We start from the raw sequence: 27,097 nt of genomic DNA on the forward strand, positions 1-27,097 counted from the left end.
GTTCCCCAATCTCCCGCAATCTCCGTTATCTCAGGAAACTTTTGAGTTCGGACACATGCACAAATAATGTTTAGTTTGGCAGATGGTTTTGCTGGCTTATTCTGTGTCCCTGGGCATTCTGCCAGTCCTAAGATTTGGTATCAGCAGTTCTTGGCCACAAATGAACAAACAGAAATAGCTGGGGCGGGGACAGGGGCAGTGACCTGTAGGAGCACCAGGTTCTGCATCGCTTGTGCCGTGTGCCCAGTTTTAGCAGATTGTGGTGTGGGTGTGTTTGTTTAGCAGGGCCAACGGTCAGGAATAATGGGAAGAAACTGTCGGACAACAACAACAACCGGAGGCTCAAAAGATTCTCCGTCCCTGATCTGCAAACTCTTCTTCCCAACTTGGGGCTTGAAATAGATCCATGGCAAAGCTTTGGCAGACCAAGGCTTTGCTCACATGTCATGGAAATCCATAAAGTTTGGCTTATCATGTGTGTACCCGTATGTCTTCTCACTTGTGCTTGGAGGAAACAACCCACAATTCCTGGTGTAGAGTTGAATCTGAAATTCAAGAAACTATGATGGAGCCAGAGTTTGTCCTTGGCTTATTGGTGATCATGGTTTCCTGGAGCGCAGCAAAGCAATATGGGTTGGGACGTAGTAGTAGTAGTAGTAATTAATAATAATAAGAATAATAATTAATAAATTTTTATTAGTTATATCCCGTCCATCTGGCTGGGTTTCCCCAGCCACTCTGGGTGGCTTACAAAATACAGTGGTACCTTGGTTGTTGAACTTAATCCATTCCGGGAGTCCATTCGACTCACAGAACCATTTGAAAACCAAGGCACAGCTTCCAATTGGCTGGGGTAGCTTCCTGCACTCAATTGGAATCTGTATGGGATGTTAGGCTTCCCAAAAAGGTTCGCAAACCGGAACACTTATGGGTTTGTGGCATTGGGAGCTGATTTGTTCGGGAGCCAAGGTGTTCGACAACCAAGGTACCACTGTATATAAAAACACAACAAAACATCAAACATTAAAAAGCTGAATATCTTATACAGACCATAAATAAACCAGTAGAATAATAAAAACAAAATAGTAATGATCAGTTTAGTTACACCCAAATTAAAATAACTGCCTGCCCCAAACATTGAACCAACCCCAACCCAACAAAAAACAAAACAGAGGAACCAAAATTAAAACATTTTAAAACATTTTTTAGCCAGTTGCCCCAATCCAAGAGTTGTTCCAGCAATGTCTCACTGGCTTCCCAGGAGCCTCTTGGTTTTTCAGGGCGAGTCTGGGTTCTGCCCCCTAGGCCAGGTGGAAATGGGTCATGCAGCAGGGAGCAGGTCTTCTAGTCTTGTGAGCTTATGGACTTTGTTACAGACCTTGGGCGAGGTTTGCCTTGGATACTGACAAATAAAGCCATTATGGTGTATTGGCACAATTTGCAAAGCAGAGCTTGAGCGCACGTCTTTGCATCTGCTCACCTGTATCTCTCACCTCTTTGCTGCCTCCCCTGACGAAATGTATGTTGCAAGCACTCCAGAGATCAGCAACCTTTCCCTTTCCTGCTTCTAAACCACTCGGATACAAGGTCCGCTCAGAACGTTAGGGTAATCCGCAGCAGAAAGCCTGCCTGCCCCTGTATAGATCTGTAAGATCGCTTAGATCTGTGGTTCCTAAATTGGTACAGTACCGCCCCCCGCCCCAGGGATTTCCTAGTAGGGCAATAAGAGGCAAGGGAGTTTAAGTGGGGTGCCTTTGAGAAGCTGGTGTCGATGGATCAAGTTTTCAGCAGCTTTGTTGAATTAATTAAACTAATGACCAGAGAACCATGAAGAGCTGAAGGGCAACACAACATGCCATGGAACGTGGAGTGTTAGGAACATCATCAAAATGTGATGAGAAGCGACTTGGGCAGATGGAATAATGCAGTGTTAGTCTGGACACCCTAAATTTTTGAAACTCCAGGGAGACTGACCACCTCTGCGATGGGTGGACTAAGACTAGCAGGAGTGGTTTACAATACGTGGGTACGGGAAGCAAACAACACAGAACTCTGGAGAGAAATTGGAGAGGCTCATATCCAAAGATAGAGTGCGAGACTCTGCAGAAGAATGGAACTAAATCGTTTTAATTGAATTTGGAATAAAGTGCAATTAATTGTTAACTGTTTTGGATTTTGCTGCGCTGTTATCTTTCTTACTGGGCTCTTTTGAATAATGCTTTTATAGGGTAGGGTAGGCGCTGTGGGTTAAACCACAGAGCCTAGGACTTGCTGATCAGAAGGTCGGCGGTTCGAATCCCCGTGACGGGGTGAGCTCCCGTTGCTCAGTCTCTGCTCCTGCCTACCTAGCAGTTCGAAAGCACGCCAGTGCAAGTAGATAAATAGGTACCGCTCCAGCGGGAAGGTAAACGGCATTTCCGTGCACTGCTCTGGTTCGCCAGAAGCGGCTTAGTCATGCTGGCCACATGACCTGGAAGCTGGACGCCGGCTCCCTCAGCCAATAAAGCGAGATGAGCGCCGCAACCCCAGAGTCGTCCGCTACTGGACGTAATGGATAGGGGTCCCTTTATCTTTACCTTTGGGGGCACTGGGGATGAGTTTGTAGAGCCAGTAAGTTTGGGGACCATTGCTGTAGAAGGAGAACGAGTCTGTTTAGGATCTGTTCTCAAGATGCCCATTTTCCTCCTGCAGAACGTTTACAAGTCACGTTGGCCAAAGATGAGGAGATTGAGTGCTGCTCCGTAATCAACTTAGGCAAACAGGCAGAGACCCCAAAATGGGAAAAATAACTTGCTAGTGGCAAGGAGAAACAATGAGTCTTTTGCCCCCTTTGCTTTTCTCGGGCAAAATGGACAGAATTCCAAATCCCTGCATTTCTCTTTCGCCAGAGACGCTTTTTAATGAAAGGATGTGCACTCCACCCTTCTGCTGCAGTGCAGAGCCTGGGGCAGCTTAACAGTTAAGGTTGACAAAGTGCAAAGAAGCAAGCAAACAGTGACTATGCAGTACAATAACAGCAACAGATAAAAATGGCTTTAAAAGCTGAAGCCTTGTAAAAACAGAGGGGGGGGGGAGCGAGACTCGTCCCTGAAGCTCTGACGCCTGACAGAGCAAAATGACGTGCGCCAGACAGCAAAGGTAAGGGAGCCAACCAGTTATCCTGTGGCAAGGAGTTCCACAGTCAAAGGCCCCGTCTTCTGATAAGGGCCTTGTGATAGGGGCCCTACCCATTGTCCCAACCAGCCATGCCTCTGCCATTCTCAGGACCCAGAGAACAGATTCTTTCCTCCCCAGCCAACCTTTCAGGGAGGGCAGGCTTATCTGGGATGGTCTTTTATGTCAGGGGCAGCCAATGTGCTGGACTAGATCATAGAATCAAGAAGTTGGAGAGTTGGAAGGGACCACGAGGGTCATTGAGTCCAATCCCTTGCAAACCCAGTCAGGTGGGCAGCATAAAAATTTATTATTTTTATTATTAAACCCTGCTGGACCCTGCTGGACATCTGAAGGCAGCCCTGTTTAGGGAAGCTTTTAATGTTTGATGCATTACTGTAATTTAATATTTTGTTGGAAGCCGCCCAGAGTGGCGGGGAGGCCCAGCCAGATGAGCGGAGTATAAATCATCATCATCATCATCATCATCATCATCATCACCCACTTCCCCATTGTTTGGGGTAAAACATGCCCAATTGGCAAAAATATTTTTTAAAAAACTTCAGTTTAAAAAAATGAAACTTCAGTGTGTCTGAAAGCACTGGCCAGGGGGAGGGAATCAAAATTCTGTTCTTGGGTGGAAAAATAAGACATACAGTGGTACCTCGGGTTACATACGCTTCAGGTTACAGACTCCGCTAACCCAGAAATAGTGCTTCAGGTTAAGAACTTCGCTTCAGGATGAGAACAGAAATTGTGCTCCAGCGGCGTGGCAGCAGCAGGAGGCCCCATTAGCTAAAATTTTGCTTCAGGTTAAGAACAGTTTCAGGTTAAGTAAGGACCTCCGGAACGAATTAAGTACTTAACCCGAGGTACCACTGTATTTCTGCTTCATGTGCTGCTAACTCAACATGAGCCTGAAGAATGACATTCATCAGGACTTCCCTGTGCCTGCAGAGAGTACAATTGCTCCCCCCCCTTTAAAGAAAACCTCCAGCACGAGATAGAAATAGCAGATATGCAACTCCTAGCTCTCCAAGCTGCCATGAGAAGTGCTCACCATTGTGAGCTTTTGTGATCTGCAAAAACCCAGCTCCGTAAAGAATGCTTCCTGCTTGGGATACTGAAGTATTTGGTTAAGGTCAGAGCAGGAGAATGTCGTAGTCTGGTGCTGCCAGCCATTGCAGAGCTCAGTGGAGGGAGAAGCCAGTTAACCAGTCGAGTACTTGAGGATACAGAGGGGCAGAGCCCATATACAAGGTTCAGTCCAGTGCTAAGGTCAGAAGGAGGCATAGGCAAACTTGGCCCTCCAGCTGTTTTGGGACTACAACTCCCATCATCCCTAGCTAACAGGACCAGTGGTCAGGGATGATGGGAATTGTAGTCCCAAAACATCTGGAGGGTCAAGTTTGCCTATGCCTGGTCAGGAGTATGTCAGTTAATGTAGTCAGGCGATCCGGGGGTCAAGATACCCAGGGTTCAAGGTCACAAGAAGTGGTGAGAGGATAAAGAGAGCCAGTGAGAGGTGTAGAGAGTCAGTGAGAGCCAGTGTGGTGGTGTGGTTAAGGGCGATAGACTCGTAATCTGGGGAACCAGGTTCGTGCCTCCGCTCCTCCACATGCAGCTGCTGGGTGACCTTGGGCTAGTCACACTTCTTTGAAGTCTCTCAGCCCCACTCACCTCACAGAGTGTTTGCTGTGGGGGAGGAAGGGAAAGGAGAATGTTAGCCGCTTTGAGACTCCTTAGGGTAGTGATAAAGCGGGATATCAAATCCAAACTCTTCTTCTTCTTCTTCTAAAATGGGAAGGAAGAGATGCTTGAGATCCTTTGAGGAAAGGCGGGACACAAAGGTACCAATAAATCTCTGACCCGCCGGATGTTGTTGCTCGAGCTCCAATCATACTGGACCGTTGACCATGTTGGTTGCAGATGATGGAATTAGAAGCCTAGTGATGTCTGGGGGTTCAGAGGCTCTCCACCCCTATTTTGTAGGAAGCACAGCAGAACTAACTTTGTGACCAGCCAAACATTTGGACACGGTTCTGCTGAGGGAGATCTCTCCATCTTCTCTCGCCGTAACCTCCCCAGCTGCTGTATATCTAAACAGCTACTTGACAATAGCACTTCAAACCAAGGAAATGGAAATTCTGTCTCCCTGTGCTCTCCCCCACTTTATGATGGTGCTGTCATATCCATCTGTGAATACTAAAAATCCTTCTCCTATACAGCTGTCAAAATCAATTTGCTGATACCCTTTCCAAACTGTCATCGTCTCCCATCCCCATTATTATTTCTCCTCCACCTGGCTGGTTCCAGGCAGTCTGTGAGAGTGGTATTACCTAGCATTGCTGCGGCAGAAACCTTTTTGGCAGGAGAAGAAACCTCTTACAGTCTTGGGCATTGTTTCACTTTGTGTGGGTTCCCTTCCCAGACTGTTTTGTTTCCCTCCGGCAGCAACAAAGCATTGAATAGGAACTTCGATTCTCACAAACAGGGCAGGCCCATGAGACATATCTTGGAGATTCATTGCCTCACTGGTATTGTTAAACAACTATATGAAGTAATGGCGTCCCCCAAAATATGGCATTCTTCCCCTAAACGTTCTCCATTAATTAATGAGAAAAGAAACTGCAAACTTATCCAAAATTTCAGTGAAATTCTCATGGATGTGGAGCGGGGTTTTTAGTATGTTTAACTGTAAAGGTAAAGGTACCCCTAACTGTTAGGTCCAGTCGCGGACGACTCTGGGGTTGCGGCTCTCATCTTGCTTTATTGGCCGAGGGACCCGGCATTTGTCCACAGACAGTTTCCAGGTCATGTGGCCAGCATGACTAAGCTGCTTCTGGCGAACCAGAGCAGCGCATGGCAACGCCGCTTACCTTCCCGCCGGAGTGGTACCTATTTATCTACATGTACTTTGACGTGCTTTCGAACTGCTAGGTTGGCAGGAGCTGGGACCAAACAACGGGAGCTCACCCCATCGCGGGGATTCGAACCGCCGACCTTCCGATCGGCAAGCCCTAGGCTCTGTGGAGCCTGCTGGATCAGGCCAATGACCCAACAACCCAGCATCCTGTTTTCACTTTGGCCAACCAGATGCTTGTGAGAAAGTTGGATTTGAGGCCAGGAGTTCTCTCTCCTCCTGGTGTTTTCCAGCAACTGGTATTCAGAGGCACTGCTGCCTCAAACTGTGGAGGCAGAGGATAGCCACCAATAGCCCTCTCCGCCTTGAATTAGTCTTATTTTAAAGCCATCAAAATTGGTGGTCTTCACTGCCTCCTGTGGGAGGGAGCTCCATAGTATAACTATGTACTGCATAAAGAAATGTTTCATTTTACCTCTCTTGAATCTTCCAGTGTGCTTTCCTTCCTTCTGTAAATCATCTCTGGTGCTTTGCACTCTGCAGCCTCCCTGGGTGCTTTGACAATTCCTGAAGGCGAAAAAAACCCAAACACCACCCCATTATGTTCCCGGCTAACTTTTCCTGTAAACGCAGGAAGGCTGCCTCCTGTTTGTAGCAGCTGTTTGTTGCTTGTTTACACCTGTTTGTTGTTTTGAGTAAAATCCTTTAAAGACATCTCTGTGAAGGTAAAAGATCCAAAACCAGTGAGCTTATTGATCTCAGGCATTTTCGTAGCCGGAAGTCACCTTGTCTGGAAAACATTGATTTTGATGAAATGAAGTTTCAGCTGAAAGACTGGGTGCTGAAAATCCCATGTGGGGCCCAGCTGTGCTATAAATTTGAAAAGAAGCATTGGCCGCTTTAAAACAGTCATGACTTCCAAAGAATCCTGGGAGCTGTGGTTTGTTAAGGATGCTGAGAGTTGTTAGGAGGGTCCCCCTATTCTCCTTCACAGAACTGCAATTCCCAGAGTTCCCTTGGAAGAGGGACGGAATGTTAAACCGTAGGAGAAGTTGATTGTTCAACTGCTCTTGCTTGTCTGGATGGAGGGCAGAGAAGGATGCCTAAAAAAAAATGTTTGTGTCTGTGTCGAAACTAGCCAGTGGTACAGAGGTAGAATTTACATTTATGGCTCCGCCCACCACTGTCATTTGGCCCTTGGAATGTTGTCCCAAAAGGAATTGGAAATATTCCCCATCCTTGATCGAAAGCATGCAGGGCCAACCTGTTTTGCCTAGTACAATATTTTAAATTATGCCCCTTTGGAACTCCAGTTTTCTCTTCTTCAAAAGATCTCTCACGAGCTAAAATATCTAAAGGACAGCGCTTGAACGATCTCACATGTTTTTATTATTTTATTTCTTATACAAGTATTGAGGCACATGGTCTCTCGGTTCCACCTGCATGTGCAAATATCTGGCTCATTTAAGACTATAGAACCTTTATTCTCAATAACAATGGAACTCGCAGGTGGAGAATATGTTTACTCTTCCGTATATTTATTACCTGTAAAGGGAGTATTTGTAGGAGTTCATACGTTATTGTCCCTTTGTTGCTGCACTGTATATTTGTCCTTTTAGTCCTTTCAGACTCTGTCAATATATGCTTTACATTTCTGATTCTTTGTCCCCCCCCCCCCCCGTTAGTTATGCTTGCATTTTTTCATATAACAATCTGCAAGCTCCATTTTTCTGAACGTTGCTGTTCTCTGCGGTTTCTTGCAGAAAACATGCTCCCAGCTCTCCCAAGTGTGCTTGCTGGCTCTTCTCTGATTCCCATCTTTAGGCTCGCCACTTGATTTCTCGGCGTTTGATTACCGAACACTCGAGTGGCAACTGGATATGTAGTCGCTGCCGAGTTGGAAAAGGGCAATCAAAATGATCAGGGATCTCTGGGGCAACTGCTCTGCAAGGGGGAAAATTGCAGCTTTGGGGGCTTTTTAGCTGAGGAAATGCAAGTAAAAAAGGAGGGTTAATGACAGAAAAGTAGAGACATCACCTTGCCAACAAAGGTCCGTATAGTTAAAGCTATGGTTTTCCCAGTAGTGATGTATAGAAGTGAGAGCTGGACCATAAAGAAGGCTGATCGCTGAAGAATTGATGCTTTTGAATTATGGTGCTGGAGGAGACTCTTGAGAGTCCCATGGACTGCAAGAAGATCAAACCTATCCATTCTTAAGGAAATCAGCCCTGAGTGCTCACTGGAAGGACAGATCCTGAAGCTGAGGCTCCAATACTTTGGCCACCTCATGAGAAGAGAAGACCCTCTGGAAAAGACCCTGATGTTGGGAAAGATGGAGGGCACAAGGAGAAGGGGATGACAGAGGACGAGATGGTTGGACAGTGTTCTCGAAGCTACCAGCGTGAGTTTGACTAAACTGCGGGAGGCAGTGGAAGACAGAAGTGCCCGGCGTGCTCTGGTCCATGGGGTCACGAAGAGTCGGACACGACTAAATGACTAAACAACAACACAATGACAGAGTGTAATAAACTTTTGCAGGGCATGCAGAAAGTAGATGGAGACAGAAATCATTGGAGACGGCTGCTTGTCGTGATGGTTGTTGCGCAATCTCCATGATCAGATCTGAATGCCAGTCACTAGGAGTTGCAAGAGTTGCACTCATCTCTTGCTTCCGGTAGACATCTGGTTAGCTCCTGTGTAATAGGGGTTGGTTCACTAGGCAAGCACTTCACAGAATCACAGTATGGTAGCGTTGGAAGGGGACCACAAGGGTTCATCTAGTCCAACCATCATCCGAAATTCGCCAGGCACCAGGCTTATTTTGCACCTGGCTATTGGCCGCTTGTGACCGAGTGAAGATGCCCATGCCTGACATCTCTGCACGTCTGGCGATCCTTTTATCTTGCCTGTTTTCACACACTAGCAACGCATCCTGTAGAATTCTATCCGTGATATTTTAGCTGCACAATCAGAACGAATTTCAGGAGCCGGAAAGTTGTACGGCGGTACCCCAAGTTACAAACGCCTCAGGTTACAAACACTTCAGGTTACAAACTCCGCTAACCTAGAAGAGTTACCTTGAGTTGAGAACTTTGCCCCAGGATGAGAATGGAAATCGTGTGCCGGCAGCGCAGCGGCAGCAAGAGGCCCCATTAGCAGAAGCACTAGAGGCAGTTAAGAATAGTTTCAGGTTAAGTACGGACCCCCGGAATGAATTAAGTTTGTAACTAGAGGTACCACTGTATTGGAAAAGTACGACTTTTGAGCTGTTCGGCCTCAAAATGACAACTAGGCATTCTGTTTTGGTGACTGTAACCCCTGGTTTAAGGAGCCATTTGCTGCCTAGCTTATATATACAAGTTTCTAACACTGAGTCCAACATCCTGTTTTTAACTGTCTCCATTGGTAAGGGCCCCATCTATGCATTTAAAGTGGCATCCCTCAGACCTTGTGGGAGGCCAGACTATATTGGGGGGGGGGGAATGAATGAATTCCTATGCCCCACAAATAACCCAGAGATGCATTTTAAATAAAAGCACACATTCTACTCATGTAAAAACACCAGGCAGGCCTTACAAATAACCCAGAGATGCATTTTAAACAAAAGTACACATTCTACTCATGTAAAAACACGCTGATTCCTGGACCATCCGCGGACCGGATTTAGAAGGCGATTGGGCCAGATCCGGCCCCCGGGACTTATTTTGCCTACCCATTATATATCGGTATATCATAGATCAGGCAAAGCCTTTCACTTCAGTTGAAAGGAACACTGTCCCTGTTATTCCCATCTGCAATGGCCCATTCACACATGGAAGGAATCGCTCCCGACATCCTTTTTATTCCTCAGTCAAGATGACTTGCAGTCAGGATATTACTGGGGCTGTCCCACATGGTCCTGCTTTCAACGCAGTTTGTGAAAGTTTTGGGGCGGTCACAGTCCTGTCACTTCCTGCTGAAATCTCACAACTCTTTGTATCACAAATGTTCCGATTAATTTTTGTCCCACGTCTGCGGGACTGTCGCCCTTCCAGACAGTGATAATGTGGTAGCATTAAAGTGGAGAATATAAGTCCACCAAAGGCACACTGTTTTTGTGGGAAGAACAAGTTGCAGAGAACACCCACAATAAAATTGCAGACCGGAGGAACAGTCAAGGGCTGTGTGTGTGTGTGTGTGTGTGTGTGTGAGAGAGAGAGAGAGAGAGAGAGAGAGAGAGAGAGAGAGAGAGAGAGAGAGAAAATTGCCACTATATCCTTTCTGGCTGATTTCCATATACAGTGGTACCTCGGGTTATATACGCTTCTGGTTACATACGCTTCAGGTTACAGACACCGCTAACCCTGAAATCGTGCTTCAGGTTAAGAACTTTGCTTCAGGATAAGAACAGAAATCGTGCTTTGGCGGCGCAGCGGTAGCAGGAGGCCCCATTAGCTAAAGTGGTGCTTCAGGTTAAGAACAGTTTCAGGTTAAGTACGGACCTCCGGAACGAATTAAGTACTTAACCCGAGTACCACTGTAAAAGACCACTCACTAACCTGCCCCAAAAGGACCATTTTTCTACCAGGACATCATTTCATCAGCCCCTTAAAAATATTTTTGAAGTCAAGGAGGTGACTTGACCTGTTTCCCAGTTCTGCAGAAGAGGAACTGAGGCACTAGCACATTGTTAGATTCTTCCATATCTCCCATAAGGAAATGTACCTTTCAGCGTAGGGATTTCTCTGCCCACTCTCAATAATTTCCTGACTGAATAAGTAGTGCTCATATCGAATTCCAAAGCCAGGACCTCCTTTGCTTTGAAGTTACCTCGGACTTCACAGGTGTAAAAGTTGCATGTTCTCCAGTCAGTCGGACTCGTGTAATTTCCTATCGCTTGAATGGAGGGCTCTGCGGGGGGCCTTCAAAAGGAAATGGACCCCCGATAGACATCATAAGCTTGTGAGGTTTAATTTGAAGGCAGCTAGCAATCTCCCCCGACAAGAAGCCGGGAGCTGGTAGGAGGAATAAATCAGCATATTCTTAGAGTTGAGAGTCCTCTGACACAAATGGAAATAAATCCTGAGAAGGAAGCTGAAGAAGACGGAAGCGTTTGAAAAGCCACTCGAATCTGCCTCCCGGGCATGTTTGCACATGGCAAGGTGCATAGGGTGGTATTCAACTACGTTTTACTTAGAGTAAACCCGCTGAAATGAACAAAGAGCACTGAATACCCCTGGTATCTGGTCCCCGAGAAGCTGACCCTCAGACAACTGAAAGAAAGTTCCCTGCCTGAATTCATGCAGAGGCAAATCTGCTATGAAATTTAACAAATATTAAGCTCCAGGTGCCCTAATCCGGGGGTGGGGGTGTCCCCTGGATCAGACTTCAGTCCTCCTTGTTAAAAAACATTGGATCTAATAGTCTAGATTATGGTTGCACAACCCAATTTGACTACTATATATATGTATATGTGTGTGTGTGTATATATATATATATGTATGTATGTGTATATATGTATATGTATGTGTGTGTGTATATAGACAGACAGACAGATAGATAGATATATTCAACAATCCCAAAGTTTGAGAGTGGGTAGCATAGATGTCGTAAAGGTGAACTGTCTCGGCAAGTTGGCTGTTCTGCTGAAGAGCACTTAACTTGATGCATATTGCCTCTAGAAAAGGGCATTGCAAGGAAACTCTCATACAATGAAACTGTACATGAATAGGTTGCTAGAAAAACCAGAAAAAGAATATGTTGTAAAATGTGCTCCATGTAATATGAGATAATTCAGTTCAGCAGTTTCAATCAAAATCTGAGATGTAGTAGTTACATTAAAAAAAGAAAATTCTGGTAGAACAGCCCCACTGAAGGAGATAAAAGTGGTTACCCAAACCTCACTGTTGGTTTGCGAAGGGGCCCCCATGAAAATTCAAGGTTCAGGGCCACAAAAATGTAGGTCCGACACTGCATTCATGGCCTTTTCTTGAATTTCCTGGAAGCTGACTGATGCTGGAAATTGAACTCTGGACTATATCGATTTCTGCACTGGTCTGACAAGGCAGTTGTGATGTTTTTAGAATTGTTTGTGCTGATTTAGAGGAGGTGGACGGGTTGTTCTGTGCTTGGCTCCCCATGTTCCCTGTTGGCCGACGTCCCGCCCCCACCCCCAAACACCTAGATTTGCTTGTGACTGGTGGCAAAGCGGCCACCTCCATGATTTTTCCTGCACCCATGAGCAGGCGACTCCAAACAAGCACTGTGGGGCGTGAGACTGCTTGCATGTGAAAGACGTATGAGGCTGAGCTAGACAGCTGGTCCATCTAGATCAGAGCTGTCTACACTTCCAGCAGCTTTCCACAGTTTCACGCAGGAGTGTTTCGTTAGGGACTGATCTAGGAACCTTCCACATGACAAACACTGCGCCCTTCTCCAAAGGACTGCAAACATAGTAAGTGGCCTTATGATTGAACCACTGTTGATCCGTCTAGTTCAGCCTTGTCTACCAGTGTTAGAAACTCAGATGTATAAACTAGGCACCAAACGGCTTCTTAAATCAAGGCTATACTTGCCAAAATGGAATTTCTAGTTGCCATTTTTGGGTAAGATGGCTCTAAAGTCTTATTTTTCAAAGGATCGACTGACTTACCAGTTAAACATCTGGCTAGGTGAAGAGCTTTGAGAACTTAATAGAAGAAAAAATCACTTGATCCAGGGACAGCCCACCTATATATTGGGCTCTTTTTCTTAATGGTGACACGGGCCATTCATAGCGTAGGAATATTCTTCACAACCGTGAGCAGGGCAGCCGGGTGGGGTAAGTGAAGACAAGCAACAACAACAACAACAACAACTTATTAATTATACCCCGCCCATCTGGCTGGGTTTCCCCAGCCGCTCTGGGCGGCTTCCTACAAAAGATTAAAAATACATTAAAACATCAATCATTAAAAACTTCCCTAAACCAGGGCTCCCTTCAGATGTCTTCTAAACATCAGATAGTTGTTTATTTCTTTGACATCTGATGGGAGGGCGTTCCACAGGGTGGGTGCCACTACCGAGAAGGAGAATGTTGTTCACTCTTCCTGCTCAGGCTGCACAGAGAAAGCATTTTGGTTCCTGAAATTCGTTCTGCGTGTGCAGATAAAATATAATGGGTAGAATTCTACAGGACGGGGTGTTAGTGTATACAAACAGTCCAGATCCAAGGATCCCCAGGCATGCACCTCCAGATGGTGGAGATGTCAGGCACCATCCTGGCACCCAGGCATCTTCACTTGGTCACAAGTGGTCGAGAGGTGCATAATGCGCCTGGCTAATTTCAAATGCTGTTGTCTACACCGGGGAAACCAATGCTGTGCCCTCCATATCCTATTGAATTATGACATCTCTGGTCATCAGCTAGTGGGAGTTTTGACCCACAACATCTCTGGGGTGCCCTATTGGCAATTCCTGGTCTACAACAGCAGCTCTCTGGGGAATCAGGGCGAAGACTTTCCCTGTTGTACTTGGAGGTATCAGGGAATGGACATGTGATTGAGCCTGTGCTCTCCCACTGAGCTGTGATTCGTCACATGATCACTGGCCACAGATGCGGCTCATGATCTCTAACATTTCAACGGGTGAAAGCTTACGGTGCTGTGACCAATGGCTCTCCTGTTATTCTCAAACCCCCAAACCACCAGCTGATTTAGCCATCTCCACTGTTTACAAATTATTCTTATTAATTTGCTTTACATGCCCTTCACCCTAAGGTTTCGGGGCAGGTTACAACATTAAAACACAATGTTAAATGCAGTTTAACGCAACCTAACAGTCACAAAATAAGCGGGTCCTAAAAATACACACCTCAAGTGTCAAAAGCTGCAATTACTATCATTGTACTTCCTTCCTTGCTCTCTCTCTCTTTCTCTCTCTCTCTCTCTCTGTGTGTGTGTGTGTGTGTGTGTGTGTGTGTTGGTGTTGTGGTTTTTGTCTGCAATATCCTGGCCTGCAGTGGCTTTATGAAGGAGGACGGCTTAGTAAACTGACCACAGTAGTTTAGTTTTAAATGACTTGGGGGCGTTTAATCTCTCCCGGGATCTGGTTTTGCTTATTATAGAGTAGCTGAAACTCAAAAGCATTTAGAAGGTGGTTATTGCCAGGGGCGGGTTGGTGGGAGAAGCGTTGATGAACGGGTGGTTTATCAGTCATTAAATGCATGCGAGTTTGTCACTATAGTAACTTTATAGAAAACTTCAACTCGGATTTCAGATTTGCGCTTTGCAGTGCAAGCAAGTCAATGCATACATTAAGGAAACGGGAATTTTCTGTGCTGCACATTTTATACCAAAGAACAGCCACGTTTAACACAGTTGGGGGGAAGTATCCCTGCAGGCAGAGCCTTAAGCAAGGGGGGGCAGTCTTGGTGATTTGTAAGTTGTTGGGAAATTTTATTTTACTTTAAGATACAGCCTGCCCATTGTACAGGATGAGCCTCCGTGTTTTCGACTGCAGAATATCAGATTGCAGAGTAGGTGTCTTTTGTTTCGTTTTGTAAATGTCACCCACACCAGAATCTCCCTCCGCACGCTTTAAACTTGCAAGTGGAAGAGGAAACTTCACAAACCCTTTCTCTCTGCACTGTGGATTTATTCCATAAAAATTATGCATCACTTGATTGTAAAAACAAAACCCAAACAAACTTCAAAGCAGTTAACAAAAGGGTATTAAAATCGAGGAAAAACTCAGTCGTATTTTAAAACACGCAAAAGTTTTAAAATACTAAAGCAAATTAAAATTACTTCAGCTTTCCAAACATCTTTAGGTTTGCCTAAACTAGGGCCTCCGTACGTCCTGACATTACCGGGATTTCAAAGGTGAAATTGACGTCTGGGGGGGATTTGTCCTGGACCTTAGACAAGTCAACAGAAAAATCCCGGGTTTTTTGGTGGTTTCCTAAAAAAAAGAAGCTCAATCATTTCGGGGTATTCCTAAGCTCAATTTTTTGAGGGTGTCCTGGTTTTTCCTTTTTGAAATATGGCAAATTCAAAGCAGATTAATTCGAAACACCTGGGTAGGCTTGCCTAAGCAAGAATGCTTTTAGCAGGCCCCGGAAAGAGTACAGTGAAGGCGCCTGCTTGATCTCAATAGGAGGGAGTTCCAAAGTGGCAGACACTAAACGACCAACTTCTTACAAGTGTGGAATGAGTGACTATTACGTGGCACTTGCAGGAAGTGTGCAATCTGCAGGAAGCTTCCGCCCCCCCCCCTTTAATTTTTTAAAGTGAGGGAGCAAGATAAACCCTTTTCGACTTCCTCATTCTGTGCAACCTGACCCTTTCCAATCAGATGCAGCAGAATGACATGGCAGAATTCTGAGATGGTGGAAGAGACTGATATGATAGCCGTCTTCAAATATCTCAAGGGCTGTCACATGGAAGAGGGGCACATGCTTGTTTTTTCCTGCTGTGGAGCATAAGACTCGAACCAAGAAAGTTACAAGAAAGGAAAATCTGACTAAACTTTCTGACAATGAAATCTGTTCGGCAGTGGAACAGACTCCCATGGGAGGTTGTGGATTCTCCTTCCTTGTAGGTTTTTAAGCAGAGGTTGGATGTCCATCTGTCAGGGATGCTTTAGTTAATATTCCTGCACTACAGTGAGTTGGACTAGACTGGGGTCCTTTTCAACTCTTGAGTATGTATGCATACTCAATGAGAGGTGTGAGCTTGTTTTTGCCGGGTTATCTTATTTATATTGTTGTTGTTGTTTAGTCGTGTCCGACTCTTCGTGACCCCATGGACCAGAGCACGCCAGGCACTCCTGTCTTCCACTGTCTCCCGCAGTTTGGCCAGACTCATGTTCGTAGCTTCGAGAACACTGTCCAACCATCTCATCCTCTGTCGTCCCCTTCTTCTTGTGCCCTCAATCTTTCCCAACATCAGGGTCTTTTCCAGGGAGTCTTCTCTTCTCATGAGGTGGCCAAAGTATTGGAGCCTCAGCTTCAGGATCTGTCCTTCCAGTGAGCACTCAGGGCTGATTTCCTTAAGAATGGATAGGTTTGATCTTCTTGCAGTCCATGGGACTCTCAAGAGTCTCCTCCAGCACCATAATTCAAAAGCATCAATTCTTCGGCGATCAGCCTTCTTCATGGTCCAGCTCTCACTTCCATACATCACTACTGGGAAAACCATGGCTTTAACTATACGGACCTTTGTTGGTAAGGTGACGTCTCTGCTTTTTAAGATGCTGTCTAGGTTTCCCATTGCCTTTCTCCCAAGGAGCAGGCGTCTTTTAATTTCGTGACTGCTGTCACCATCTGCAGTGATCATAGAGCCCAAGAAAGTAAAATCTCTCACTGCCTCCATTTCTTCCCCTTCTATTTGCCAGGAGGTGATGGGAGGTTATTTATATTAGGTCTGCAAATAAATAAATAAATAAAATTACTTTGATCCTATACTACATTGAAATGTTTAAACGTTTCTGATTTAATGATATTTATTAAAATTTTCAAAGGATACAAAAATTACACAAAAACAAAGAGTAAAAGTACAAAAAATAAAAATACAAAAAAATAGAAAATACAGAAAAAAGAATAAAGAAAAAAACAAAACAAGTTCATTATTTTCAGACCCTTAACTGTCAATACCTTCTTTCTTAGACCTCCTCCTCCTCCCTTCCTTTGTATTCTAGTTATTAATTATCCCAGCAAATCCTTTCCCCATGTTTCATAAAATTCTATCATTACATTACCCTCGACTAATTTAATCCTATCTTTCTATAATAAAGTAAACCTTAAAATTTAAAACTTAAGTCTTAACCTTACCAGCTTCTTGTGATCATAATATTCTTTCATAATTCTTTATGCATCTTTACTAAAGCCAGGTAATTTCTTCCAACATTTTTCTATCATTCATCAACTTTGTAAAACATTCTAATAATAAAAAAAGAGAAAGAGAGATATAAACAATGTTTAAACGTTTCTGATTGTACTTGTGTCTCCCCACCACAGTTGTCATTCTCTTTTGCCACATCAGTGTGGCACGCCACACCCTTTGAAAACCACTGCCCTAGCAAAAAAGTTCCACTTAAAAACACACAGACAGACTTTTTGCGGTGATGAACCGAAAAGTGTGGGATGAAGGAACGATCAATGGAAAAATACCCACAAGCAAATCAGGATGAAGAGTGATTGTCGAATAACCACTCCATAAAGACCTGACATGTTGTTGTTTAGTCGTTTAGTCGTGTCCGACTCTTCGTGACCCCATGGACCAGAGCACGCCAAGCATTCCTGTCTTCCACTGCCTCCCGCAGTTTGGTCAGACTCATGTTTGTAGCTTCGAGAACACTGTCCAACCATCTCGTCCTCTGCCGTCCCCTTCTCCTTGTGCCCTCCATCTTTCCCAACATCAGGGTCTTTTCCAGGGAGTCTTCTCTTCTCAGGAGGTGGCCAAAGTCTTGGAGCCTCAGCTTCACGATCTGTCCTTCCAGTGAGCACTCAGGGCTGATTTCCTTAAGAATGGATAGGTTTCATCTTCTTACAGTCCATGGGACTCTCAAGAGTCTCCTCCAGCACCATAATTCAAAAGCATCAATTGACATAGTCTGACTTTAACCTCTATGCAAGTTTTGTGCAAGCAGAACGGGGTGAAATAGGTCGTCTGTTAACCTAACCTTAAAAGCACAGTGCGTGGATCTTTCTAAATGTGCCTTCTAGCAATTGGAGTAAATCTGAACCCTAAAAATATCCAGCTTATGTTATATTTGTGTTTTTCTCTCTCTCCCCAGAATACATCAACATTCAACAGAGATGTTCTAGTGCAGAGGGACGAGACTAAATCTGCCTCTTCTGGATGCTGCAAGGTATGGCCTTGGGTGGAAAGTAACGTGTTGTTTTGGCATACATGAGATCATGCCGGTGACTCTACGGCAAAAGGGTCATTCCATTGCATGCTCGGTGGTGCAGCCTAAAGTTCAGGCCTGCACAATTTGTGGCCCATCGTGCCAGACTCCGCTCACCAGCCATGTTTTGTACTCCCTCCATTTTTCAATAGTTCCTTGTTGGAAATAAAAACTGGAGGTTTATCGAGCTTCTTGGCAAAGATGGCATTCAGTTTGTGGGCTGCAAGTTGTACAGACGAGAACTGAATTGGCATGTAGATTTCTGAAATGTTTTCCTCTTTGTCATGGTTAGGACTTGACCAAGGTAAGGTAAAGGACCCCTGGATGGTTAAGTCCAGTCAAAGGTGTCTATGGGGTTGTGGCGCTCATCTCGCTTTCAGGCCAAGGGAGCTGGCGTTTGTCCACAGACAGCTTTCTGGGTCATGTGGCCAGCAGGACTAAGCCACTTCTGGCACAAGGGAACACCGTGACAGAAACCAGAGTGCACGGAAACGCCGTTTACCTTCCCACTACAGTGGTACCTATTTATCTACTTGCACTGGCGTGCTTTCGAACTGCTAGGTTGGCAGGAACTAGGACAGAGCAACAGAAGCTCATCCCATCGCGGGGATTCGAACCGCTAACCCTCTGATCGGCAAGCCCAAGAGGCTCAGTGGTTTAGACCACAGCGCCACCCACTTGACCAAGAGCTTATGCTGTCTTACGGGGCTGGACTGTGTTACCCAATAAGAATACCCAGGGTCCCTTTCCAGAGCAGCCCCCCCTGCAGTGAGGTGGAGCCACCATTTGGATGGCTTTAAAAGAGGACGGGACAAAGTCTTGGCCTGATCCAGTAGACTCTTCTTCCATTCATAACACAAAGTTGAAATGATTAAAAAATAAATAAATAAAACCGATCTCAAATGAATCTAATCGGTTTTGAAGGCTTTAGCGAGGAATCAAAACATTTTACTGTGCAGAGCAAGTCAGAGAATGGAAAAAGAAATCCAAGCAGCTGAAACTGGCACAGCCTCTTGCAACCGCCCTGTGCGTTATATTATCACTATTCCCATTGGACAGACTGAGCATGGGAAAATCTGCACACACTGTGCTTGGTATTCTGAATATATATATCCCCAAGTGCCAGGCCTTTCTTCCTCATTGTGCAGCAAAGGCAAACAAAAGACAGCAACAAAATGTAATAAAGAGAATTGCTGCTTGTTCCGGCATGAGTCAAGATTTGCAAAAAGGATTTTGGAGCACAGTAAGAGTCGGTTTGAGTTGCCAAATTGCAGCCTTGCCTTGCAGGTTAAGTGTATGTTGCTGGAACATAGGCTCTCGGAGGCAATGTGTGGTTTGAGCACTGAACATCCCAGGACTTTGACTCGAGGGGGCGGGAAATTGTTGGTTATCTTCCTTGGGGCATTTTCTACTCCTGGACTTGTAAGCAGCTGTCATGCACTTAGCCAAGCCAAGCCTATTTAAGCCGCTGCTCTCTGCTCTAGCACTCTTCATTATCTTTTTAAAAAAATACTTCCTGGGAAAGGAAGGGTAGGCGGCTTGTTCGTCCTGACATGAATGGAAGATCCTACGTGGTCTGCATCACTTTGAAATCAACTGGGGCTGCACATCATCCAAGTACGTCCCCGAGAGGGATGCGGGTGGCGCTGTGGTCTAAACCACTGAGCATCTCAGGCTTGCCGATCAGGAGGTTGGCGGTTTGAATCCCCGCAACAGGGTGAGCTCCCATTGCTCTGTCCCAGCTCCTACCAACCTAGCAGTTCGAAAGCATGCCAGTGCAAGTAGATAAATAGGTACCACTGTGGCAGGAAGGTAAATGGCATTTCTGCGCCAGAAGCTGTTTAGTCATGCTGGCCACATGACCTGGAAAGCTGTCTGCAGACAAACGCTGGCTCCCTTGGCCTTTGACTGGACTTAACCTTCCAGGGGTCCTTTACATGTCCCCGAGAGTCACTGAAATAGGACAGTCTTGTGATGAACGATAGCAATTTTCAATGAGCAGATGTACCCTGGCTGTTCTTAATGCTTTAGACTGATAAATGATTTAGACTCCGTAATGAGGGGAGCATATTGAAGGGATCTGTAATGAACGGAAGGGAAATAGCCCAGTCGGGAGTGAGGGCATATTGGTAGATGCTCCTACCAAAGTGGGAAAGCACTTCAGTTCTTCCTGGGTTTCAGTTCCCTTGCAGAGAGAGAAAGGAACACAGGAAGCTGCATCACATCCAGTTGTTGATATGGCCATTGAGGTTTATTCTGCAAGACAGGTGCAAGTTCCTTAACAACTTCATTATTCTTTGCCAAAGCTGCCAATGGGATTTTCTGAGCCAAATACATTACAGATATAGTTTGAAATATCTGTATATATATACACATTCATATATACAGATATTTCAAACTATATCTGTAATCAAGGATGTCAGTCATTCATCTAATCCATCAGGAATAGCCAACGAAGTGCCTTTCAGATGTTGGAATTTAATTCCCATTATCCCTGACCATTGGCCATGCAGGCTGGGATTGGTGGTAGTGATACTCCTACAACATCTGGAGAGAACCACCTTGGCTATCTCCATCATATGACATATACCAAAAGGGACTGATTCTAATTACACAATCACTTCCACTCAATTTTCCAAAAAAATAGCCACACCTATAAATTACCCAACATCATTCCATACGAGTATATCTTTATTCTGATTTATTTCTAGATTAGCATGTATTTAAAGTACCAAAGAGTACCACTTTATACAGAACACTAAAATGATAAAGTATAATAAAGTATAGGATAGAGGAACATAAATACAATCATTGACTGCAATAATAATTCACTCATAAATGGCATTTTATGTTAGTTGGAAAGGAAGATAGCTGTTAATGTCTAATCCATATTTATTCTTCGTAAAGTGACTGAATGTGCCCTGTAACCTTTGCCATTTCTACAGTGTTCCAGATTTTAAGCAACACATTTTCAGTATTGGTGTTTTACTGTCCTTGTAACTACGTAGCAATCAAAATTTAGGAGCTGAGAAGATTCCATACTATTCTTTACGAAACCTTCAAAATATCATAATAACGTCCCAGCAGAAACTAGTGGCGTTGTGTAACTTAGATATAATATAGATTCCTGTGCACCCCCTAAATATGTCCCATGGTTCCCACTAACCCAAAGCAGATTTAGGGGAGGGCATGGGGGGAGGAGCGAGAGGAAAGTCAGGTTGCCAAATGCAAATCCACCCCCTAACAAAACGAGTGGATTTGATACCTCCCCATCTATCTCAGATACCAAAGGCAAAGACAGTGTTATTTCTGTTTAAAAACTGCACCTGCTTCTCAAATTAGGCCGGTTGGGTGCTCTTATTTATTTAACCCAGGCTGACCTAATTAGACCCAGCCTACCATTAGGAAGTATGGGGCATCCGCCTGAGGTAGCAGAAACTAGAAGTGAGAATAAGACGTTGAACCCCCCCCCCCCACAAGTTAGCCTAATGCTCTCAGGTGTGGTGGTTTATAAAGCGTATCAGCGAAGGTAGTTTTCAAATTTCCAGATTTGTGCCTAACTTCCCCCCATGTCTGTTTGTGGAAACTCTTCTGTTTCGCGAGGGATTCTGGGAAACTGTCCACATCATGCGCTAGGGTTCACACTGTGCGCTAGATGCTATCCCAATATTGGCCTTGGCTCTGCGTTTCAAACCTCAAAGGCAAACATCCCTGCAGAAGCTGGCCGGGTGCTCAGGTTGTCTCCTCGTGCTCTGAAGCGGTGCCAAAAGATAAGCTCGGAAGTGCTGCGTTTGCTCATTTTGCGTGGCTGGGAATAAAAAGGCCACTTAATGCAATGCCTTCCGCAATATAAACATCTCAGGCTCTGTAAAGGAAATGTGTCTCCGTTTCTGTCAGCACCGCTTCGATGCAACCAGCAGAGTCACGAAGAAAGCCTGGCATCTTTGACCCCCTGCCCCCTGCTTTCCCAAGGTGAAATAAAATAGGGTGCTTGGATGGCTTACTGCCTAAAGAGCAGCTGCTTGGAGACACCCTTAAATTGCACCCTTGATAACTCAGTCCTAGGTCTTGCCTCCATGCATAGGCGTATTGAGAGTCTTTTTGGGATATGGTGGATTCCCTCCATCTGCAGTTTGCTCTAGTCAAGTACTGTTAGTTTCCTGTGAAATGCACTTTGTGGATTTTCCAACAAACCACACAACATTTAGTGAAATTGCCAAGGCTGGGAACAGAGTCTCTGAAGGATATGAGATAAAAGCAAATGGCATGGGCTGCCAAGGAAAAAAAAAGAAAACACACTTTATACCAGTTGTGACAACAGCAAAATTTGAGTGGGGCTTACTTCACGGTAACTGTCTGCCTGGAACATGAGGCTCAGTAGAGTGGGTGGCTTTCGCAAACCAAGCTTCGCTGTGAAATTAATGCAAAATTACTGCATTCCAGGATGCATTGCTCTTTTCTAGGACTTACTGAAACCGAGGCCCCGTTTGCACTATGCATTTAACAGTATCATATCGTCAGAAACAGTCCTGGCTTCCCTCAAGGAATTCTGGGAAATGGAGGGTCAACTTACACAGACTTGGCCTAAATGCAGAAGTTTGCCAATAGAGGGGGGAGATAAAAAATCTGGCTCCCCACCCCCCACCCCAGCCAATAAGTTTTTCCATCCCTGCCATAAGAAAAACCTTGGTTTCGGCTTTGGGTTAGGCTGGAGAAAAGCTAAACCACAAGCCTGATTTTGCTAAGCTATAGCTCAATTGAGGGGAACGACCAGGAGGATGGAAGCAGCCATGATCTCCTCTTGAGAAGCCTTCATGCTCAAGTGTTCATGGTTTTGCTTAGTGAGACAGCAGACCAGGACTTTGAATTGCATCCCGTGCACACAGACCAAGTTTCGTTTGGATATCTTAACTGCTCAAGGGAGATGCATTACAAAGGAGAATGCCCTGAGAGGGACGGACAGTTTAAATCCTCTGCTTGGCCCCAAATGGAGCATCTGTAGCTAACAAGCCTTCTGATGTTTATGATGTGCTAGGTTTGTCTGGACCAAAATCTGAATGGCACTTACATAATGCCTGCATATATTCATTTGTGGGGAGTTTGGGGGGGCGCAGGGGAGAGAGATGTGAACAGTGAAAACTGTATGCTGACGATAGAGCCTTCCTTTTTTATGGAGGTGGCTGGGCGCCACGAAAAACATAGAGGGCATTCTTGTTTCATAGGATCCAAATGAAAATGTTTGTTTCTGCTGTTCGTAAGGGATTCATTTCACTGGACACACACACAAACACTCTTCCTAATTCAGCTGTTCCTGAAAAAGTCATAACTAGATATTGATGTCTTCTAGGCAGGCTTACAAAGCTGCAAAGCCTCCTCCTTTTCAATTAGGGAACATAGAAAGCTGTTTTCTACTGAGTCAGGCCACCAGCACACCAACTCAGTATTACATTCAGCAGCTCTGCAGGGTCTTTCTCAACCCTACCTAGAGATGCTGAGGATTGAACCCAGAGCCAAGCTCTGAATGCGGGGCATGCGCCGCCGAACTACAGCCCTTCCCATATTGTGTGTGTCTCTGTGTGTGTGGTGGGTGGCAGTTCTAAGCTGCAATTCTGGGCCGCATCCTTAAGAATTAGATGCGACACAATGAATACGTGGTGCATTTTTAAGAATGTACAATAGCAGCGGTGGGATTGCAGGGGTGGGTTGTGCCCCTGGAGGCTCCTCTCTCGATTCAAATCTCAGCTGCAGGAAGGTGATTTTCTTTGGGACCGTAATCAAGGGGATGAATTTGGCTCCGCCGGTGCTCTGTGTTGTCTTTGCTTGTGTGTTGTTGTTGTTTTAATCTACAGTTTGTCTCTCGCAAAATTAACATCCCACTGGCTTTAAAATGTCAAAACAAGTAGAAAGGTGAGAGGTGTCTGGCCCCAAAGAAGCAGTACTGTAACCTATTGCCTTGCAATAAACAACGACGGACTCCTAACTCCTCAAAATTCTGGGTTTTATTGACATAAACTCAGGAGATAAGCCATTTTTGGCTTATGGCATTATGATGGACAAATCTTTTTCCTCATCCTCCTCTATGACTCTGCAGCCACAGCAGGCGCTGCGATTCTCCATTGGCTTGACTTCACCCCTGCAGGCGCACTCCGTTGTCTCTTGAGAAAGGCAAAGTGGTGGCAGCTATCTGAGAGGAAGGCCTGCCGGCAACACCGCAGGGCTGTCATGTTGCCTTTGAACCAGGAAAGTGGTATGAGAGCGATTCTGCGGAGCATCCCTCCATTCTCCGCAGTAATGCATCTGCATTGTACACACATGGATTCATTCCCTGGGATTTCCCAAGTACGGCTAGGATTGCTTCCTGTCTGAAACCCTGAATAGGTGCTGCCGGTCAGTGTTAGCGTTGCCATACGGACATAGCTGGAATACTGTGTCAGGGCAGAAATTGCAAAATATGTGATGGACTATATGGAGCTGGCTGAGATGACTGGCAGAATTCGAGACCAGGAAGAAGGGTCGATGGAAGAAGATTGGAAAAAATTCAAAATATATCTTCAAAAGTATTGCAATATAAAAGAATGTTAGAAGGAGGTTGGAAAAAGAATATTAGGTCATTTCGGTAGATACGATATAATGGAATAAGCAAAGATGAGTTGATGAATTTGATGAAATAGAGGAGGTTTAATTATATTACTTCAATTTTAAAATACGTAAATGAAAATAAGATTTGAGGGATTTGCTGGAAATACGATTTGAACTAGAATACAAAATTGGGAGGTGAGAGGAGGTCAATGGAAATAAGTAAAGGGAAAAGGATATGTAAAGGTTTAACTTGCTTTTGTTTTATTTTTAACTTAATACATTTTTATATTTTTTGTTAAGTTTTCTTTTTTATTCTATCTTATTGTTCTTTTTACTTGTTTATTTTTTGTTCTGTTATGGTCAAAATTTTCTTTGTATTTTGTATGGTTTTTCTTTTTTTCTGTGATTTTAAATTTGGAATAAATATTATTTAAAAAAAAAAAAAAGAAATTGCAAAATATGTCCGGGGAAATCTGGATGTATGGCAATCCATGTTGGCAGTGTCGTTCTTCTTGTGTGGTGTTGCAAAAATAATAATAAAAACTCAACAACTTTGCCCCCCCCCCCCCGCAACCACTTTTGTGTCCCACTTTTTGAAACAATTTGGCAACCCTTGTCAGTGTAGGCAGCACTGAGTTGAATGGATCGGTGGTCTGTCGCAGCGAGAAAATGGCCGCCCGAGAGAAGAGCGACTCAAATGGCGGAGCTTCTTCCTTCATCCTGGTTTCAGCCATGAGGCGCCATGAGGTAGGCAGGCTTGGGGAAGAGCGACTTCCTGAGCTCATGGCGAAAACTAGCCCTTCGTGGCTCCTCTCAGAACAACATTTTTTTTAAAAAAACGGGAATGGGGAAACGGTAGGCGGGAGGCTTTCGGCCTACAGGCTGAGGCGCAGGCCAGGCCTTGCTGAGGCCTAACGTCTGAGGCCAAGCGAAGAAACAGATACTTTGTTGCTAAAGGGATCTGAGGCGCCGCTCAGGCATTCCAGTGGCCTGAGGCAGGGCCAGGGTGGATAAAAACCAATAATAATAATAATAATAATAGTAATATTTTTTTATTTATACCCCACCCTTCCTGGTTCAAAAATTGTGCTCAGGGCAGCTAGCAACAAATTTAAAACACTTTAAAACAATTATAAAAGCAGCATAAAATACAGTATAACAACATATACATAAAATCGGGGTTTTTTTACTTAAATCGGGATTTTTAAAAATTTAAATCGGATTTTTAAAATAAAATGCTTTTAGAGGAAAAATCTTTCTAAAGCTCGTTTCCTATTTAAGTTACATTATAGTCCAAAGGCTATCAGGAAATAAGGATTTAAGTGTGCTAAAATTCAGGTTTTTTTTAAAAAAAGAACCACTAACAACAACCAAAAAACCTGTTTAACCACAACAGTTAACAAACATGGATACATACGCTGTAATGTTTTTGTTTTAGTTACCGTACTTTTCCATTTATAGGACGCCCTCATGTATAAGACGACCCCTATTTTGGGGGGCCTCAAAATTTAGAAAATGGGGGGGGGGTTAGCTTTGGGGGAGGATTATTTGGGGGGAATGCCGAAAATCACTCACTTGCCAGAATGCAGCACGTAACCGCTTGCATTGCAACTGTCGATCGCCGCCATTAGCCCTCCCGATTCTGCTGCCGCAGCCAATAGCTACCCTTGTCGCGGCAAGCGGGAACGTGATTGGCGACAAGGGCAGCTGTCTATTGGCTGCCGCAGCGGAATCGGGAGGGCTAATGGCGGCGATCGGCAGTTGCGATGCGAGCGGTTGTGTGCTGCGTTCCGGCGGGTGAGCGATTTTCGGCATCCCCCCCCCCCCCCCAAATGATCAAGCGGCCAATCGCCACTTACAGTCTCAGGCTCGCGCCAAAAAAACATTCGCCTGTCCCCCCTAAGCACTACCCGTGTATAAGACGACCCTAAATTTGGAACCTCATTTTTGAGTTAAAAAAGCTCGTCTTACACACTGGAAAATACGGTAAATAAATTGTTTAAATCGTTATTAAGGAAGTGATTATTTATCTCCTTCCAATAAAGTACAGCGGAAAAGTTGTCCAGATGTAAACAGTTAACTTACCAAACCTCACAATAATTTCAAAATTATCTGTCTATGTATTTTTAATAGGATAACCAAATCGGTAATTTTTGATAAAATGGTAGAAACTGCTCTGAAAATATATTATTCCGAAAACAAAACCTTCATTTGGTTGTAAATATTAAGATTATACCAGCAAGAATGAGTCTTTCTGTAAGAAAATGATTTAAATCAAGTCTTACTGACTAGTGATTTATATCAAGTCTTACTTAGTGATTTAAATCGATTTGATTTAAATCAAATCCACCCTGGGCGCAAGGCCCTTTGTAAATAGGTACGTCCCTTTTAGATGTGTAGTAATTTACAAGGTAATTTCCAACAACAACCCAAATGACTTTGGCTGCGCCGTAGCTCAGGAGAACCGGGGGTGACAGAATGGTGTCTGGACAAGGCTCTGCAAGAGTTGGATCCGGCGCCAGCAGCCTTCTCTTCCTGCCCCGCTTGGCACGCTAGATGCCAGTTGAAGGCTGCAGGCAACCCCTCAGCACCACCATAAAAGGAACTACAGTGGTACCTTGCTTCTCGAACTTA

At 44.7% G+C, this 27,097-nt stretch overlaps 1 protein-coding gene and 2 long non-coding RNA genes across 6 annotated transcripts in view; 1 reads left to right on the forward strand and 2 right to left on the reverse strand.

Annotated features, from left to right (window-relative positions):
* Positions 1-27,097, forward strand: part of ST3GAL1 (ST3 beta-galactoside alpha-2,3-sialyltransferase 1) — a 120,159-nt gene that overhangs the window by 30,563 nt on the left and 62,499 nt on the right. For 2 of the 4 annotated variants that reach the window (XM_081012764.1, XM_081012766.1), the window contains exon 2: positions 17,771-17,845. The gene's annotated coding sequence lies outside the window, so the exon portion shown is untranslated. Of the gene's footprint in view, positions 1-12,289; positions 12,450-17,770; positions 17,846-25,130; positions 25,211-27,097 lie in introns of those variants that run through there. The other 2 variants (XM_081012765.1, XM_081012768.1) reach the window with 2 other exon arrangements.
* On the reverse strand, positions 677-26,111 carry LOC308480974. Its single transcript, XR_013988375.1, has 3 exons — positions 26,039-26,111; positions 6,492-6,583; positions 677-991 (listed from the first exon to the last, which is right to left on the reverse strand). It is a non-coding gene; the product is annotated as an uncharacterized lncRNA (long non-coding RNA).
* Positions 14,206-17,109, reverse strand: LOC308480983. The gene is made up of 2 exons (XR_013988385.1): positions 16,806-17,109; positions 14,206-16,398 (listed from the first exon to the last, which is right to left on the reverse strand). It is a non-coding gene; the product is annotated as an uncharacterized lncRNA (long non-coding RNA).

The sequence above is a fragment of the Podarcis pityusensis genome (genome assembly GCF_964106645.2).
Source record: "Podarcis pityusensis genome assembly, chromosome: 7".
NCBI classification, from domain to species: domain Eukaryota; kingdom Metazoa; phylum Chordata; class Lepidosauria; order Squamata; family Lacertidae; genus Podarcis; species Podarcis pityusensis.